We start from the raw sequence: 19,629 nt of genomic DNA on the forward strand, positions 1-19,629 counted from the left end.
CTGGAAGTTGACCGGTGTCTGACTTCCGGTTACAGTGTGCACCTCCCAAGCCGTTCCCCTATGCCGCTCTGCTCCTGCTCAGCTCCCCTGCTATTATGATCTCCTGTCGCCACACCCACCGCACGCCCGCTGTCTTCTTATCTTCATTCACCTGCAGACTTGGCACCTGTCCTGCTGCCGCACACCCACCCGCTGTCCATCTTCAACCGTCTGCAGACGTGGGACCTCTCCTGCCGCCGCCGCACGCTTCATCCTCCGCTGACATGGGACCTCTCCTGAAATATGGAGAGTGAAAAAGTAATTTTCCTGGATTGTAAGGGCCAAATCGATGGTGCGTCTTACAATTGAAGGTGTCTTACAATCAAGGAAATACGGTAATTTGGTGTTTACAAAAAGATCTGTGTTTACTGCCATTATTTAACTGGAGCGTACCTGTTTCATTGCGACTCCAGTGAAATATTTCTATTAAAATGAAACACAGAAATGAACCCGTCACACCGTGTGACTACGCGCCCTAGTACTGAGTTTCCTGGCGAGTACCGCGTTAGAAAATAAAGTAAAACATAAATGAATAAAGTACAAATAAAAATGGCAACTATAAAGTCTCCCAGAAAAATCTATCTAGTTGTATTATAAATGCATAAAGAATAAGATACTGCCGTTTTTGCACAGTATGCGCGGCTGTAATAAATGACTCACGCTCCCGTCAGCTCCACCTCACATTGCACATCATACCTGAAGCGTATTACTGGAGCAGCCACACCTGGCCGCATCATATTCTGTGCTGGGACATGTACAGTACAGATATTGCTCAGTAGCTTTATACTGTAGCTGCTTTATACCATTTAAATTCATACAGAATGATGTGCACAAAGTACACATGTACAGTGTTTTCTGCACGTGTGGTGTATATCCAATATCAGTGTAATATTATGTGGGTTAGCCAAACTGTGACAATAATACATTTTGTTAAACTATATCCGGGGTTGCCAGCTCCAGTTCTCAGTTGATTAGGGCACGGATTGAACCACCAGTGCTGAAGCAGGGATATCCTGAAACACTGACCTGTTGGTGGCCCTTGAGAACAGCAGATGGCCACTCCGGCTGTATGTAATGAAACATCTGTGCTGTGTCGAATACATTTGTGGTTGATGCGCAGCACCTTACAGATGCAGTAAGGCTTACTGTGTGTGATGTCATGGAGAGATTAACGATGTGGGGGGGCCATTCAGAAACATGGAGCCCCCCGCCCTCACTCGAGTCTAGGCGCAAAGTTCACCTTTCCTGTCTCACCCTCAAATACTTTCTGGGCAAGCTACCCACCTATCTGAACAAGCTCCTCACCCCAACCACATGCAGCACCTATCATTTGAGATCAGACTCCAAAAGACTGTTCATGGTCCCAAGGCTCAACAAAGCATCCGGCCGTTCCTCCTCTTACCGTGCACCCCAAAACTGGAACAACCTACCGGAGACTCTCACATCCAGCACCAGTCTAAGTTCTTTCAAAACTAAAGCTGTCTCACATTTTAATCTGGTCTGTAACTGTTACATACAGTACGCCTATAATATATATTATCTCTAACAGTGCATGCTATGTCTTGTATATAATGTATACTCCTTTCACTTATGTAACTATGTAATTGTAACTAGGGTTGCCAGGTGTCCGGTATTGAACCGGACAGCCCGGTATTTGGTTACCCTGTCCGGTAATAAATGAGAGATAATTCCGGACATGTATGTATCCGGTATTATGTCTCCGGACTTACAGTAGTAACCAATGGTGGGGAGGGATTGTTATCATACAAAGTCTTCCCATTTTCAAGACCTATTAAAAATAACCACCATTGTAAATTCATCACAGCAGCATTGCAATCTCTGCAGCACTTACAGATCAACCCCAAGAAGGAAGAGCAGGTTACTTATTCACTGGCATAATTCAATATGCAATTTAAAGCTGGATTTTGAAGTCTAAGTTTGAATGCTACTGTACTGATAACGACTGGGAGGGGGGGGGGGTTGATAATGACAGGGAGGAGGGTGAAGGGAGGGGGTGAGAGGATGAAGGGAGGGGGGATGAGAGGATGAGGGGTGGGCGAAAGGACGAGGGGAGGGGTGAGAGGATAAGGGGAGAGAGAGGATGAGGAGGGGTGCAACAATCTTGGAATGTGTGGGAGGAGCAGTAAGATCAGTATTGCTCACCATGTACAGTGTGACTGCAGGTCAGTTATTTATAAATGATCTGACCATTACCTCATTGTTCTAAATTTCACTCCAAGCGTGCACCAATTTGCATTATTTCATATTCTATTTCCTAAAAAAATCCTCGGAAGAGTGCTTCCTCCCCAGATTTTTTACGAAATAGAATATAAATTGGTGCAAATTGGTGAATACTTGGAGTGAAATTTAGAAACAATGACATTACAGTCAGGTCATTTATAAATAACATTCTTCCCCAACAACGATTCTCGTGTGCGTCGTAACTTTCGCCATTGTGTCCAGTATTTTTGGACAAGCCACCTGGCAACCCTATTTGTAATCATGTATTTGTCATCATAACTCTGTACATACGTGAGAACGAGAGGTAACTCTCAATGTATTACTTCCTGGTAAAACATTTTATAAATTAATTAAATAAATAAATATGCCATGCACATTCTGTTTGTGTGCGCCAAAATATCCGACTAAAAACATTTGGCGCTTAAGGCGCACATCGGGAAACAGTACGCAGGCGCACACATGCGCAATTACATTGGCGATTTCCCTGCGCCAATTTTACGCCCTTAATGCCATTTGTAATGCTTTGTACATGGATCCCATGACATCATGGTCTGTCTGTCACAATGTTAGGGGAAGATGACCCCTTTATCTGCGAGAGGGCAAGCAATGTCCACATGGCAGTGGTCGGGTTAAGGCCTGTAAATGCTAAGCTATGAGATACCTTACATGGTCCTAAAACTTCCCTGCACTGCACACGCGAACACAAACCTGCCCACGTTATGCTCTGTGACATCACGTTTAGTGTCTCCTGTCCGACTGGTTGTCACTGCTTTAGCCCAATGGATCCCAACGCCAGGCCTCAAGGAACACTCAGTGCAGGTTTAGGGATACCCCGGCTCCAGCACAATGGCTGTGCCCCCTGTGCTAATGAGAAGACAGCCGTAAAACCTGCACGGAGTGCTCCTTGTGGCCTGGAGTTGGAACCTCTGCTCTAGACCATTTTAAATGCCCACATTTAAGCCAGATAAGGTGGTGTTGGGTTGTATTGTATTGTATGTCTTTATTTATATAGCGCCATAAATGTACATAGCGCTTCACAGTAGTAATACATGTGGTAATCAAATAAGTAACAGGTAATATAAATAACAGATCATGGGAATAAGGGCTTCAGACATACTGTAAAAGTAACACTAAGGAAGGAGTCCCTGCTCAGAGGAGCTTACAATCTAATTGGTAGGTAGGGAGAACGTACAGAGACAGTAGGAGGGAATACTAGTAAGTGCGTCTGCAGGGGGCCAAGCTTTATGTGTCGTGTCCATGATTATCCAGTGCTACTCATATGCTTCTTTAAGCAGATGTGTCTTAAGGTGGGTCTTAAAGGTGGATAGAGAGGGTGCTAGTCAGGTATTGAGGGGAAGGGCATTCCAGAGGTGTGGGGCAGAAAGTGAGAAAGGTTTAAGGCGGGAGAGAGCTTTAGATACACAGGGGGTAGAAAGAAGACTTCCTTGAGAAGAACGCAAGAGTCGTGATGGTGCATAGCGAGAAATTAGGACTGAGATGTAAGGAGGGGCAGAAGAATGTAAAGCTTTAAAAGTGAGAAGAATTGAGTGTGAGATACGTGATTTAATCGGAAGCCAGGAGAGGGATTTCAGGAGGGGAGATGCGGAGACAGATTTAGGAAAGAGTAGAGTGATTCTGGCAGCAGCGTTTAGGATAGATTGTAGGGGAGACAGGTGAGAGGTAGGAAGGCCGGACAGCAGGAGGTTGCAGTAATCGAGACGTGAGAGAATGAGGGCCTGAGTCAGAGTTTTAGCAGTTGAGTAACAGAGGAAAGGGCGTATCTTTGTGATATTGCGGAGGAAAAAGCGACAGGTTTTAGAAACGTTTTGAATATGAGAGGAGAATGAGAGAGAGGAATCAAGTGTGACCCCTAGGCAGCGTGCTTGGGCTACTGGGTGAATGATCGTATTTCCAACAGTAATGTGGAAGGAGGTAGTAGGGCCAGGTTTGGGAGGAAGTATAAGGAGCTCTGTTTTTGCCATGTTAAGTTTCAGTCGGTGGATGGCCATCCAGGATGATATTCCAGAGAGGCATTCAGAAACTTTGGTCTGTATAGCAGGTGTAAGGTCAGGGGTTGAAAGGTAAATTTGTGCGTCGTCAGCATAGAGGTGATATTTAAACCCAAAAGATGTGATTAGGTCACCTAGAGAGAGTGTGTAGAGAGAAAAGAGAAGGGGTCCCAGGACAGAGCCCTGGGTACCCCCACAGAGAGATCAATAGAGGAGGAGGAGGTGTTAGCAAAAGAGACACTGAAGGTACGATGGGAGAGGTAAGAGGAGATCCAGAATAAAGCTTTGTTCCGAATACCAAGAGTATGGAGAATGTGAAGGAGAAGAGGGTGGTCCACGGTGTCGTATGCTGCAGAGAGGTCGAGTAATATGAGCAGAGTGTAATGACCTCTGTCTTTGGCAGCGTGGAGGTCGTCGGTTATTTTAGTGAGGGCTGTTTCAGTAGAGTAAGCAGTGCGGAAGCCAGATTGTAGAGGGTCTAGGACAGAATAGGTGTTGAGAAAGTGTAGCAATCGAGAGAGGTTGGCGATGAGGGGCACATAATGAAGAACCAGAGCGGAAGAACTAGCTTTTAAATCAATAAAATGTAATTTAACACCGGTTGACTACAATGGACGTCCAGATGTTGCCAGACCCATTGTCTCCGGCACAGTGGCAAGTTGCGAGTGGAAATGCGACTGCCCCAAAGAATTACAGCTGTGTGGGGTTTGATGAAGAAGCATGGCCCCCTCCCTTCTCCCGTAGCGATGTGCATCTAACATCAAGGTACATTGCAATGTGAAGGAACATAAGCAGGTGTACTAAGCAGTGCTATGCCACTGGACACCTCACAGCACATGCAAATGATGGCATATAGGGGAGTCAGACGAGGCAGATATTCTGCCAGCACAAATCCTAACCCCTTTGTTGGCCCCTTTGGTAGCCAAGTGGCTGAGCTTTGCAGTGCCGTTTTCACGTATATGACACGACGTGGGTGCTGGCACGTGACGCATATGCCAGTTTTCCAGGGGGGTTATCGGGCTTGGACGGAGCAGCCAGCACGATCGCAACGGAAGTGTAGCCCCATATCCAGGGATCAGGCATGTCACATGATCGCTCCAGGAGTGGTGCTGAAGTCTCGGAGGTCCGGAATCACTCTGGTGCCACGAGACCCACGACACTGAAAATGCTAATGTTGCCCTCTGCCACTTATTGCTGATCCCCTAATGACAGTAGCTGTAAGAGTAACACACTAATACCAGGAAAAAAGGGGGAGAACCGGCACCTCGAAAATATAAAATCTGACCAAATATAAAGTCCAACAAGAAGGAAGAGGAGTCCTGGGAGGAATCTCAGGACTGGTTTAACCACGAGGCAAACTAGGCAGTTGCCTAGAACGGCAAAAGTCCATGTAGCAGCAGGGCCGCCGACAAGGGGGGGGGGCAGCTGGGCGTACTGCCCTGGGCCCGGTGTGTCAGGGGGCCTGGGCACCCTGGCGGTGACCCTAACGTGCCAGGTCTGCAGAGGTGCTTCACAGTGGGGGCCTGCTGGAGGCCGGTTGAACTGACGGGCACTTCCGCGGACACCAATTATGACAGGCCCCCACTGACGGGCACCTCAGCGATGCAGGCCCCCTCCACCTTCCAAGATGGCAGGTAAGCACACTCTGCTCCCCCCTTCCTCTGTTGTGGCCCTCCCTGCCACTCAGGTCCATACCTTTACCCCCAGGCCCCTTCTCCCTCCCCCTCCAAGGCACATTACTACACCCCCCCTCCCGGGGTGCATAATGGCCCCCACCAGGCACATAGGTACCCCCACTAGGGCACAGTACTACCCCCCTTTCACGGCGCATAATGAGCCCCACCGGGCACATAGGTACCCCCACTAGGGCACATTACTACCCGTCCCACTGCACATAACGAACACCCTCCGGGAACATTACTACCCTCCCACCCCCGCCAGGGTGCATAATGACTCCTGCCGGGCCCATAAGTACCCCGCTCCCCTCTATGAACATAACTGTACCCTGCCTCCCAGACATATAACTATACCACCCCCCTCTCCCATTACAATGAGAATGTATAATCTGCATCATATTCTGATTTTTAATGTCAAATAAACCAGTCATTATAAATGCTGAATCTGTATTACTACAAATGCACAATATTAATCTTCTAAAGTTAATTGTGAGCGGTGGGTTGTAACTCCCCTGTTGGGCTAACTGTTTTGCATATAAAGGGTTAACTGTTGTAGGACGTTGCGAAGCAAAGACCTTTATATTATTGTTGCAAATCAGTCTACCTGAAATGTAAGCCCCGCCCCCATTCTGGAAGAAACCTACTCTGTCATCAAGGCTGGGCGTGGTTTAGAGGAGCCAAACCACTCCCCTGTAACTATGGTAACCCATTATGTCAAAATTAAGTATAAATATTGGGGGTGGGGGATTCTGGCCTTAAATCCCAGGAGATATAGAGGAGGGGGCCCTGTCATGCATGTAACTTTATGACTAAGAGGAATGGTCACCTTCATTATTTTTCATGGGTTAGTGCCCCTTCGGTTAGAAGGACCACTATCACGTGGAAATGCCACTCCTCACCCTTTGCCATTAGGAGGAACGTGCGTGGTGTGACTTGTGGCCTGTGAGCCCTAGAACAGGGACTCGCTGGGGGGAGTACCACATTGGGTTTGCTCTAACGCCAACCCCACGCCTAGGTACACCAGACCCCCAGTTGTAGGGGCTAGAGGGACCCTGCACAGAATGACAGGCAATGGGAACCGAGATTGAAGGCGCCCCCTGAACCTAGCCCTGGGAGAGGTCTGGAAAGAACTCCTGGTATTGAGCTAATGGTGGGTATGTTCCTGCCACTGTGGAAGCTATAAAAAAGGAAGACAAAAGCCGTGGGTACCTCCCCGGTCAAACTGTATGGATCTCAGGGAAGCTGTGTGTAGGAATGATGATGCCAATAAAACCAGTCCTGTTTGTGCCATAAAGTTCCTGGCGCCCTTTATTAGCATCTTCACTGTACATCAAAGCTTACAACAACCAGGCTGCCGGACACCAGCACCCTGAGAGAAGGTAATAAGAGTCTGTGCATAACACCTGCACTATACACAGTATTTCACTGGAACAACTCCTTTTAAGGAAGGGGTTACATGTGCAAGGCTGAAGGTCCCGACGGCTCCTACTACCCTAGCACCGGCCCGGACTAATACACACACAGGCAGTGATAGACAAAAAGCCCACCGTACACGGATTTGCATGTCAAGGCTGAGCGGAGAAGCTTATAGGGGTCCCATGTTGGAATGGGTAAGAAGCAAAAGGTTGAGTGGGCTCATTTTCATGCCCTTTCCCAGAATCCCTGGCTGCAGTGGAAGCACTGCATGCTGGGAGATAATGGGGACAGGCGGGGATGCAGACCTGCCTGAGACATGTGACTGTGCTCACACGGGGTATTTGTATTTGACGTTTCAAGAGCCACACCCAAGTAATGATACACACAGACCAACACGTGCTTTATACCGGTATATGCTTCTGCTATTGTAAGCCCATGCTATTTGCTTATATGCGTGACACACGCCTGGTGCACACCGCTTAGCAATATGGGCCTTTGTGTAGCAGAGTTATGGTAGTCTGTACTTCTAACTTTTTGAAGTGAAACTTCATTGCTGGCACCTACCAAAAGTCAGCGTGCACAAAATCGCCTTCATGGTGCCGAAGGTTGGTAATGGAAGAGACGTTACTATTGGCAGACGAGGCAGACGGCGACGGCAGTCTTGGCAGCAACCGCCGGCGCACATGCGCAGCAGCGACTCCACCACACTTGGGAGACGGAAACACACACACGCACACAGAGACACACACACAGTAAACACGCACAGAGACACACACACACACAGTAAACACGCACAGAGACACACACGAGGAATTCACAGTTAGTATAAATATAGAAGTGCAAATAGCTAAAACAGGACGGGTGTGCCGCGCACGCGTGTTCTAAGTCAAACTTTGCGTTTTGGCACTGAAATTGTGTTTTGATTTTTAATTAAAAACATCACCATCACAAATACAATTTCTGTGACAAAACAGTGACAAAAGACAATGAAGTTTCACTTAAAATGTGCGTACACACACACACACACACACACCTTCTTTTTTTTAGAACCTCTATCTTGAAGAGGGTTGCCACGCTATACTATACTATAGGCGCCTTATCCATTCGTGTTATACGTTATACGCTATACTATACTATAGGCGCCTTATCCATTTGTGTTATACGTTATACGCTATACTATACTATAGGCGCCTTATCCATTTGTGTTATACGTTATACGCTATACTATACTATAGGCGCCTTATCCATTTGTGTTATACACTATACTATACTATAGGCGCCTTATCCATTTGTGTTATACGCTATACTATACTATAGGCGCCTTATCCATTTGTGTTATACGTTATACGCTATACTATACTATAGGCGCCTTATCCATTTGTGTTATACGTTATACGCTATACTATACTATAGGCGCCTTATCCATTTGTGTTATACGCTATACTATACTATAGGCGCCTTATCCATTTGTGTTATACATTATACGCTATACTATACTATAGGCGCCTTATCCATTTGTGTTATACATTATACACTATACTATACTATAGGCGCCTTATCCATTTGTGTTATACGTTATACGCTATACTATACGCAACTGATCTATTATCTGTTTTCCAGGTGTTTTGGGCTAAAGCCATGATGGAGAAGGTGTAAGTATATTGATCTTGTACATACTAAATGTATTACTTCTAAATAACCTAATATTCCGGCCAGCCCAGATTGCTTTAAACAACTTGTCGTGCGGATTAACCCCAAGAGGCGTCTGTATAATCCGCGCAATAATTGCATTTTTTTGAAATGATAGAGATGTTACAGCTCGGAGCTCCCAAAAGATGCCGGCTTAGTCGCTGGAAAGTTGAACACAAGTGCATGGACAAGGACAGCCGTTCCTGTTGACAGGATAGTCTCTACAGCATGGGGTGCGCAATCTGGGGGTCGCACCCCGAGTGGGGGGGGCGGCGGTTACAGAGGCCCCGCGCTCTTCCCCAAGGGATTTAAATTAAGTGCCGGGGAGCGCGCTCAAGGCCTTTGTAACTCACTTACCTGGTGTCCGGCGGCTTCCAGCGATGCGTCGCCATGGTCACATGACCGCGTTGCCATGGCAAAGCGACTTCGTGATGTCAGAAGAAGCCAGACACCAGGTAAGGAGGGGGGGCGGGGTTGAGAGCAGGCAGGGGGGCGCAGACAGAAAAGTTTGTGCACCCCTGCTCTACATCCAGTGCTCAAGGGCCACCAACAGGTCAGGTTTTCAGTATATCCCTGCTTCAGCACAGGTGGCTCAGTCATTATGACATCAATCACACTCCTAATAACCTCCCTGCTCAAATACACCCTTACCCCCCCCCCCCGCCACAATACACACACAATAACTCCCCCTTCGACACAGGTGGCTCACTCAGTGGCTCAGTTATTATGACTGAGCCACGGATTTCAGCTACCTGTGCTCATGGCCGGTGCAACCACTGGGCGACAGTGGTCGCCTAGCGCGGCACATTTTGGGGGGCGGCGGAGGATGGGAGCAGAGCAGGCCGCTCTCCGCTGCAGCAGGAACTGGTGTAGGAGCGGACACTTTATAGCACATGACAGGAACCGCAATTTCAACATACAGCGCGAGTGTCTCCGTGTGATACAGCGCGAGTGTCTCCGTGTGATACAGCGCGAGTGTCTCCGCGCGATACAGCGCGAGTGTCTCCGCGCGATACAGCGCGAGTGTCTCCGCGCGATACAGCGCGAGTGTCTCCGCGCGATACAGCGCGAGTGTCTCCGCGCGATACAGCGCGAGTGTCTCCGCGCGATACAGCGCGAGTGTCTCCGCGCGATACAGCGCGAGTGTCTCCGCGCGATACAGCGCGAGTGTCTCCGCGCGATACAGCGCGAGTGTCTCCGCGCGATACAGCGCGAGTGTCTCCGCGCGATACAGCGCGAGTGTCTCCGCGCGATACAGCGCGAGTGTCTCCGCGCGATACAGCGCGAGTGTCTCCGCGCGATACAGCGCGAGTGTCTCCGCGCGATACAGCGCGAGTGTCTCCGCGCGATACAGCGCGAGTGTCTCCGCGCGATACAGCGCGAGTGTCTCCGCGCGATACAGCGCGAGTGTCTCCGCGCGATACAGCGCGAGTGTCTCCGCGCGATACAGCGCGATTGTCTCCGCGCGATACAGCGCGAGTGTCTCCGTGCGATACAGCGCGAGTATCTCCGTGTGATACAGCGCGAGTGTCTCCGTGTGATACAGCGCGAGTGTCTCCGTGTGATACAGCGCGAGTGTCTCCGTGTGATACAGCGCGAGTGTCTCCGTGTGATACAGCTCGAGTGTCTCCGTGTGATACAGCTCGAGTGTCTCCGTGTGATACAGCGCGAGTATCTCCGTGTGATACAGTGATACAGCTCGAGTGTCTCCGTGTGATACAGCGCGAGTGTCTCCGTGTGATACAGCTCGAGTGTCTCCGTGTGATACAGCTCGAGTGTCTCCGTGTGATACAGCGCGAGTGTCTCCGTGTGATACAGTGATACAGCGCGAGTGTCTCCGTGTGATACAGCGCGAGTGTCTCCGTCCGATACAGCGCGAGTGTCTCCGTACGATACAGCGCGAGTGTCTCCGTACGATACAGCGCGAGTGTCTCCGTACGATACAGCGCGAGTGTCTCCGTACGATACAGCGCGAGTGTCTCCGTACGATACAGCGCGAGTGTCTCCGTGTGATACAGCGCGAGTGTCTCCGTGTGATACAGCGCGAGTGTCTCCGTGTGATACAGCGCGAGTGTCTCCGTGTGATACAGCGCGAGTGTCTCCGTGTGATACAGCGCGAGTGTCTCCGTGTGATACAGCGCGAGTGTCTCCGTGTGATACAGCGCGAGTGTCTCCGTGTGATACAGCGCGAGTGTCTCCGTGTGATACAGCGCGAGTGTCTCCGTGTGATACAGCGCGAGTGTCTCCGTGTGATACAGCGCGAGTGTCTCCGTGTGATACAGCGCGAGTGTCTCCGTGTGATACAGCGCGAGTGTCTCCGTGTGATACAGCGCGAGTGTCTCCGTGTGATACAGCGCGAGTGTCTCCGTGTGATACAGCGCGAGTGTCTCCGTGTGATACAGCGCGAGTGTCTCCGTGTGATACAGCGCGAGTGTCTCCGTGTGATACAGCGCGAGTGTCTCCGTGTGATACAGCGCGAGTGTCTCCGTGTGATACAGCGCGAGTGTCTCCGTGTGATACAGCGCGAGTGTCTCCGTGTGATACAGCGCGAGTGTCTCCGTGTGATACAGCGCGAGTGTCTCCGTGTGATACAGCGCGAGTATCTCCGTGTGATACAGCGCGAGTGTCTCCGTGTGATACAGCGCGATTATCTCCGTGTGATACAGCGCGAGTGTCTCCGTGTGATACAGCTCGAGTGTCTCCGTGTGATACAGCGCGAGTGTCTCCGTATGATACAGCACGAGTGTCTCCGTGTGATACAGCGCGAGTGTCTCAGTGTGATACAGCGCGAGTGTCTCCGTATGATACAGCGCGAGTGTCTCCGTGTCATACAGCGAGAGTGTCTCCGTGTGATACAGCGAGAGTGTCTCCGTGTGATACAGCGCGAGTGTCTCCGTATGATACAGCGCGAGTGTCTCCGTATGATACAGCGCGAGTGTCTCCGTGTGATACAGTGATACAGCGCGAATGTCTCCGTGTGATACAGTGATACAGCGCGAGTGTCTCCGTGTGATACAGCGAGAGTGTCTCCGTGTGATACAGCTCGAGTGTCTCCGTATAATACAGCGCGAGTGTCTCCGTATGATACAGCGCGAGTATCTCCGTATGATACAGCGCGAGTGTCTCCGTGTGATACAGCGCGAGTGTCTCCGTATGATACAGCGCGAGTATCTCCGTATGATACAGCGAGAGTGTCTCCGTATGATACAGCGCGAGTGTCTCCGTATGATACAGCGCGAGTGTCTCCGTATGATACAGCGCGAGTGTCTCCGTATGATACAGCGCGAGTGTCTCCGTATGATACAGCGCGAGTGTCTCCGTATGATACAGCGCGAGTGTCTCCGTATGATACAGCGCGAGTGTCTCCGTATGATACAGCGAGAGTGTCTCCGTGATACAGCGCGAGTGTCTCCGTGTGATACAGCGAGTGTCTCCGTATGATACAGCGCGAGTGTCTCCGTATGATACAGCGCGAGTGTCTCCGTGATACAGCGCGAGTGTCTCCGTGTGATACAGCGAGTGTCTCCGTATGATACAGCGCGAGTGTCTCCGTATGATACAGCGCGAGTGTCTCCGTATGATACAGCGCGAGTGTCTCCGTGTGATACAGCGCGAGTATCTCCGTGTGATACAGCGCGAGTATCTCCGTATGATACAGCGCGAGTGTCTCCGTGTGATACAGCGCGAGTGTCTCCGTATAATACAGCGCGAGTGTCTCCGTATGATACAGCGCGAGTGTCTCCGTGTGATGCAGCGCGAGTGTCTCCGTCTGATACAGCGCGAGTGTCTCCGTATGATACAGCGCGAGTATCTCCGTGTGATACAGCGCGAGTGTCTCCGTGTGATACAGCGCGAGTGTCTCCGTGTGATACAGCGCGAGTGTCTCCGTGTGATACAGCGCGAGTGTCTCCGTGTGATACAGCGCGAGTGTCTCCGTGTGATACAGCGCGAGTGTCTCCGTCTGATACAGCGCGAGTGTCTCCGTATGATACAGCGCGAGTGTCTCCGTGTGATACAGCGCGAGTGTCTCTGCTGGTGTGATACAGCGCGAGTGTCTCCGTATGATACAGCGCGAGTGTCTCCGTATGATACAGCGCGAGTATCTCCGTATGATACAGCGCGAGTATCTCCGTATGATACAGCGCGAGTGTCTCCGTATGATACAGCGCGAGTGTCTCCGTGTGATACAGCGCGAGTGTCTCCGTGTGATACAGCGCGAGTATCTCCGTGTGATACAGCGCGAGTATCTCCGTGTGATACAGCGCGAGTGTCTCCGTATGATACAGCGCGAGTGTCTCCGTATGATACAGCGCGAGTGTCTCCGTATGATACAGCGCGAGTGTCTCCGTGTGATACAGCGCGAGTGTCTCCGTGTGATACAGCGCGAGTGTCTCCGTGTGATACAGCGCGAGTATCTCCGTGTGATACAGCGCGAGTGTCTCCGTATAATACAGCGCGAGTGTCTCCGTATGATACAGCGCGAGTGTCTCCGTGTGATGCAGCGCGAGTGTCTCCGTATGATACAGCGCGAGTATCTCCGTGTGATACAGCGCGAGTGTCTCCGTGTGATACAGCGCGAGTGTCTCCGTGTGATACAGCGCGAGTGTCTCCGTATGATACAGCGCGAGTGTCTCCGTATGATACAGCGCGAGTGTCTCCGTATGATACAGCGCGAGTGTCTCCGTATGATACAGCGCGAGTGTCTCCGTGTGATACAGCGCGAGTGTCTCTGCTGGTGTGATACAGCGCGAGTGTCTCCGTATGATACAGCGCGAGTGTCTCCGTATGATACAGCGCGAGTGTCTCCGTATGATACAGCGCGATTGTCTCTGTATGATACAGCGCGAGTGTCTCCGTGTGATACAGCGCGAGTGTCTCCGTGTGATACAGCGCGAGTATCTCAGTGTGATACAGCGCAAGTATCTCCGTGTGATACAGCGCGAGTGTCTCCGTGTGATACAGCGCGAGTGTCTCCGTATGATACAGCGCGAGTGTCTCCGTATGATACAGCGCGAGTGTCTCCGTGTGATACAGCGCGAGTGTCTCCGTGTGATACAGCGCGAGTGTCTCCGTATGATACAGCGCGAGTGTCTCCGTATGATACAGCGCGAGTGTCTCCGTATGATACAGCGCGAGTGTCTCCGTGTGATACAGCGCGAGTGTCTCTGTATGATACAGCGCGAGTGTCTGTGTGATACAGCGCGAGTGTCTCCGTATGATACAGCGCGAGTGTCTCCGTGTGATACAGCGCGAGTGTCTCTGTATGATACAGCGCGAGTGTCTCCGTGTGATACAGCGCGAGTGTCTCCGTATGATACAGCGCGAGTGTCTCCGTGTGATACAGCGCGAGTGTCTCTGCTGGTGTGATACAGCGCGAGTGTCTCCGTATGATACAGCGCGAGTATCTCCGTATGATACAGCGCGAGTATCTCCGTATGATACAGCGCGAGTGTCTCCGTATGATACAGCGCGAGTGTCTCCGTGTGATACAGCGCGAGTGTCTCCGTGTGATACAGCGCGAGTATCTCCGTGTGATACAGCGCGAGTATCTCCGTGTGATACAGCGCGAGTGTCTCCGTATGATACAGCGCGAGTGTCTCCGTATGATACAGCGCGAGTGTCTCCGTATGATACAGCGCGAGTGTCTCCGTGTGATACAGCGCGAGTGTCTCCGTGTGATACAGCGCGAGTGTCTCCGTGTGATACAGCGCAAGTATCTCCGTATGATACAGCGCGAGTGTCTCCGTATAATACAGCGCGAGTGTCTCCGTATGATACAGCGCGAGTGTCTCCGTGTGATGCAGCGCGAGTGTCTCCGTATGATACAGCGCGAGTATCTCCGTGTGATACAGCGCGAGTGTCTCCGTGTGATACAGCGCGAGTGTCTCCGTGTGATACAGCGCGAGTGTCTCCGTATGATACAGCGCGAGTGTCTCCGTATGATACAGCGCGAGTGTCTCCGTATGATACAGCGCGAGTGTCTCCGTATGATACAGCGCGAGTGTCTCCGTGTGATACAGCGCGAGTGTCTCTGCTGGTGTGATACAGCGCGAGTGTCTCCGTATGATACAGCGCGAGTGTCTCCGTATGATACAGCGCGAGTGTCTCCGTATGATACAGCGCGATTGTCTCTGTATGATACAGCGCGAGTGTCTCCGTGTGATACAGCGCGAGTGTCTCCGTGTGATACAGCGCGAGTATCTCAGTGTGATACAGCGCGAGTATCTCCGTGTGATACAGCGCGAGTGTCTCCGTGTGATACAGCGCGAGTATCTCCGTATGATACAGCGCGAGTGTCTCCGTATAATACAGCGCGAGTGTCTCCGTATGATACAGCGCGAGTGTCTCCGTGTGATGCAGCGCGAGTGTCTCCGTATGATACAGCGCGAGTATCTCCGTGTGATACAGCGCGAGTGTCTCCGTGTGATACAGCGCGAGTGTCTCCGTGTGATACAGCGCGAGTGTCTCCGTATGATACAGCGCGAGTGTCTCCGTATGATACAGCGCGAGTGTCTCCGTATGATACAGCGCGAGTGTCTCCGTATGATACAGCGCGAGTGTCTCCGTGTGATACAGCGCGAGTGTCTCTGCTGGTGTGATACAGCGCGAGTGTCTCCGTATGATACAGCGCGAGTGTCTCCGTATAATACAGCGCGAGTGTCTCCGTATGATACAGCGCGAGTGTCTCCGTATGATACAGCGCGAGTGTCTCCGTATGATACAGCGCGAGTGTCTCCGTATGATACAGCGCGAGTGTCTCCGTGTGATACAGCGCGAGTGTCTCCGTGTGATACAGCGCGAGTGTCTCCGTGTGATACAGCGCAAGTATCTCCGTATGATACAGCGCGAGTGTCTCCGTATAATACAGCGCGAGTGTCTCCGTATGATACAGCGCGAGTGTCTCCGTGTGATGCAGCGCGAGTGTCTCCGTATGATACAGCGCGAGTATCTCCGTGTGATACAGCGCGAGTGTCTCCGTGTGATACAGCGCGAGTGTCTCCGTGTGATACAGCGCGAGTGTCTCCGTATGATACAGCGCGAGTGTCTCCGTATGATACAGCGCGAGTGTCTCCGTATGATACAGCGCGAGTGTCTCCGTATGATACAGCGCGAGTGTCTCCGTGTGATACAGCGCGAGTGTCTCTGCTGGTGTGATACAGCGCGAGTGTCTCCGTATGATACAGCGCGAGTGTCTCCGTATGATACAGCGCGAGTGTCTCCGTATGATACAGCGCGATTGTCTCTGTATGATACAGCGCGAGTGTCTCCGTGTGATACAGCGCGAGTGTCTCCGTGTGATACAGCGCGAGTATCTCAGTGTGATACAGCGCGAGTATCTCCGTGTGATACAGCGCGAGTGTCTCCGTGTGATACAGCGCGAGTGTCTCCGTATGATACAGCGCGAGTGTCTCCGTATGATACAGCGCGAGTGTCTCCGTGTGATACAGCGCGAGTGTCTCCGTGTGATACAGCGCGAGTGTCTCTGTATGATACAGCGCGAGTGTCTCTGTATGATACAGCGCGAGTGTCTCCGTGTGATACAGCGCGAGTGTCTCCGTGTGATACAGCGCGAGTGTCTCTGTATGATACAGCGCGAGTGTCTGTGTGATACAGCGCGAGTGTCTCCGTGTGATACAGCGCGAGTGTCTCCGTGTGATACAGCGCGAGTGTCTCTGTGTGATACAGCGCGAGTGTCTATGTGTGATACAGCGCGAGTGTCTATGTGTGATACAGCGCGAGTGTCTATGTGTGATACAGCGCGAGTGTCTATGTGTGATACAGCGCGAGTGTCTCCGTGTGATACAGCGCGAGTGTCTCCGTGTGATACAGCGCGAGTGTCTCCGTGTGATACAGCGCGAGTGTCTCCGTGTGATACAGCGCGAGTGTCTCCGTGTGATACAGCGCGAGTGTCTCCGTGTGATACAGCGCGAGTGTCTCCGTGTGATACAGCGCGAGTGTCTCCGTGTGATACAGCGCGAGTGTCTCCGTGTGATACAGCGCGAGTGTCTCCGTGTGATACAGCGCGAGTGTCTCCGTGTGATACAGCGCGAGTGTCTCCGTGTGATACAGCGCGAGTGTCTCCGTGTGATACAGCGCGAGTGTCTCCGTGTGATACAGCGCGAGTGTCTCCGTGTGATACAGCGCGAGTGTCTCCGTGTGATACAGCGCGAGTGTCTCCGTGTGATACAGCGCGAGTGTCTCCGTGTGATACAGCGCGAGTGTCTCCGTGTGATACAGCGCGAGTGTCTCCGTGTGATACAGCGCGAGTGTCTCCGTGTGATACAGCGCGAGTGTCTCCGTATGATACAGCGCGAGTGTCTCTGTATGAAAGCGTTGACCTTTCCTGCTTGATGTGTGTTTGCTGCGAGAATCTGCACAGGGCCAATGGCGCAGTTTGCCTGGTGGCTTCTGGGAGTTCAGATCATTGGAATAGTTAACCAGATGAGCAGAATCAGGGACCAGTGCTGCACTGCGGTGCTGCAATAGTTAACCGCTTCAGTGCCGGAGGGTGCTGCCACTTCCATGGCCATAGATCCTCCAGCTCTAGCGATCGATCGCGTGATGGCTTCCTGCCTCCGGAGATGTGAGGAGAATGGCGGAATTAGGTCTGCAAAATGGGAATTATAAGCCCCCCACGGGTGTCACCCATCATGATGCACGCTGTTTGTCTGTAGGGCCTTGAAGGGTTAATATGGCAAGTCCTTGTGACAGAGCGTGGAGCAGGAGACCCTGGTTCAAATCCCGCTGTCAGCTCATTGTGACCCTGGGCAAGTCACTTTATCTCCTGTGCCTCAGATTTACGAGGACAGGGACTCGTGCCTGCAACATTTCTATGCACAGCGCTGCGTACACTGCCTGCCCTGGACAAGGGGAAAACACTATTATTATTATTATGTTATATTATTATGTTATATTATTATGTGGATTCCAAACAGAAGGAATTTTAGGGCAGGCGGTTTCTGAAGAACCATTGCTGGTCACCAAAGACCTTTAGTACAATGGTAGCTAACTCTAGTCCTCAAGGGCCACCAACAGCTCAGGTTTTCAGGAAATACCTGCTTCAGCACAAGTGGCTCAATCAGTCCCAGCTTCAGCACAGGTGGCTCAATCAGTCCCAGCTTCTGCACAGGTGGCTCAGTCTTTGACTGAAGCACTGATTGAGCTACCTTTGCTGAAGCAGGAATATCCTTACAACCTGACCTGTTGGTGTAACTGGAGTTACATAGTTATACAGTTACATAGTTACATAGTTACATAGTTACATAGTAGATGAGGTTAAAAAAGACGTACGTCCATCAAGTTCAACCTATGCTAAATTTAGACAACAGATACTTTATCCTATATCTATACTTACTTATTGATCCAGAGGAAGGCAAACAAAAAAAACCCAGTGTCATATCATCCAGTGATATCTCGTAAGGGGAAAAATAAATTCCTTCCTGACTCCAAGAATTGGCAATCGGATTAATCCCTGGATCAACATCCTTCCCATGTATACTTATTTGGTATATCCCTGTATACCTTTCCTTTCTAAAAATATGTCCAACCTTTTTTTGAACAAATCTATTGTATCTGCCATCACAGTCTCCATGGGTAATGAATTCCACATTTTAACTGCCCTTACTGTAAAGAACCATTTCCTTTGTTGCTGGTGAAATTTCCTTTCCTCCAAACTAAAGGGATGACCCTGAGTCCTTAGTACTGCCCGTGGGATGAATAGTTCTTTTGAAAGCTCCTTGTATTGTCCCCGAATGTATTTGTATATAGTTATCACATCCCCTCTTAGGTTGAGTCCATGGTGACTGCAGCCGTGCGAAGGCGCGCTGAGGCTGAGGGAAAGCGGGTGCTTTCCCTGGCCTTAGTTTGTGCGCCGTCCGGGGGCGTGTCGAGGGCGAGCCAGTGACGTCATTGGGTGAACCGCCCACGTGACCGGCCCTGCGCTCCCGTGAGCGCCAAAACTAAAAAAAAATTAGAGCTACGCCTCCGGACGCGTGCGCGATCCCCTGCTAAAGCCGCTCTCATTGTGGCTGCAGGGTCTCACTGACAAGCGTCAGCGCGCCTCAGCACGGGTCAGCGCCTAAGCGCTGACCATGGACTCAGCCTTAGACGCCTCTTTTCTAATGTAAATAAATCTAATTTAGCTAGCCTCTCCTCATAAGTTAGATTGTCCACCCCCTTTATTAATTTGGTGGCTCTTCTCTGCACTCTCTCTAGTTCCATAATGTCTTTTCTAAGGAGTGGTGCCCAAAATTGTACTCCATATTCAAGTTGTGGTGTTACTAATGCTTTGTGAAGGGGCATAATTATGTTTACTTCCCTTCCATCCATTGCCCGTTTAATGCAAAATAAGATATTGTTTGCCTTTGCAGTTACTCGATGAGTTGGCCACTCCTGCCCTAGTGATGCTGCCTGAAACCCTTCTAAATTCACTTTGGATACCTCTTTCCTGCAGTCCAGATTTTCCATCACTATTAAAGCTGATCCTTATACCCAAGTACAGTACATTGCTTTTGAAAGATATGTTACAAGTACTCATATATAATATTTTATGAGCAGAT

General features: G+C 50.7%; 1 long non-coding RNA gene across 1 annotated transcript; it reads left to right on the forward strand.

Annotated features, from left to right (window-relative positions):
* The first annotated feature begins 6,713 nt into the window (after positions 1-6,713).
* Positions 6,714-19,547, forward strand: LOC142466247 (uncharacterized). The gene is made up of 3 exons (XR_012788107.1): positions 6,714-7,344; positions 9,002-9,033; positions 19,441-19,547. It is a non-coding gene; the product is annotated as an uncharacterized LOC142466247 (long non-coding RNA).
* The last annotated feature ends 82 nt before the right edge of the window (positions 19,548-19,629 follow it).

This window comes from Ascaphus truei, chromosome 14 (assembly GCF_040206685.1).
Source record: "Ascaphus truei isolate aAscTru1 chromosome 14, aAscTru1.hap1, whole genome shotgun sequence".
NCBI lineage: Eukaryota > Metazoa > Chordata > Amphibia > Anura > Ascaphidae > Ascaphus > Ascaphus truei.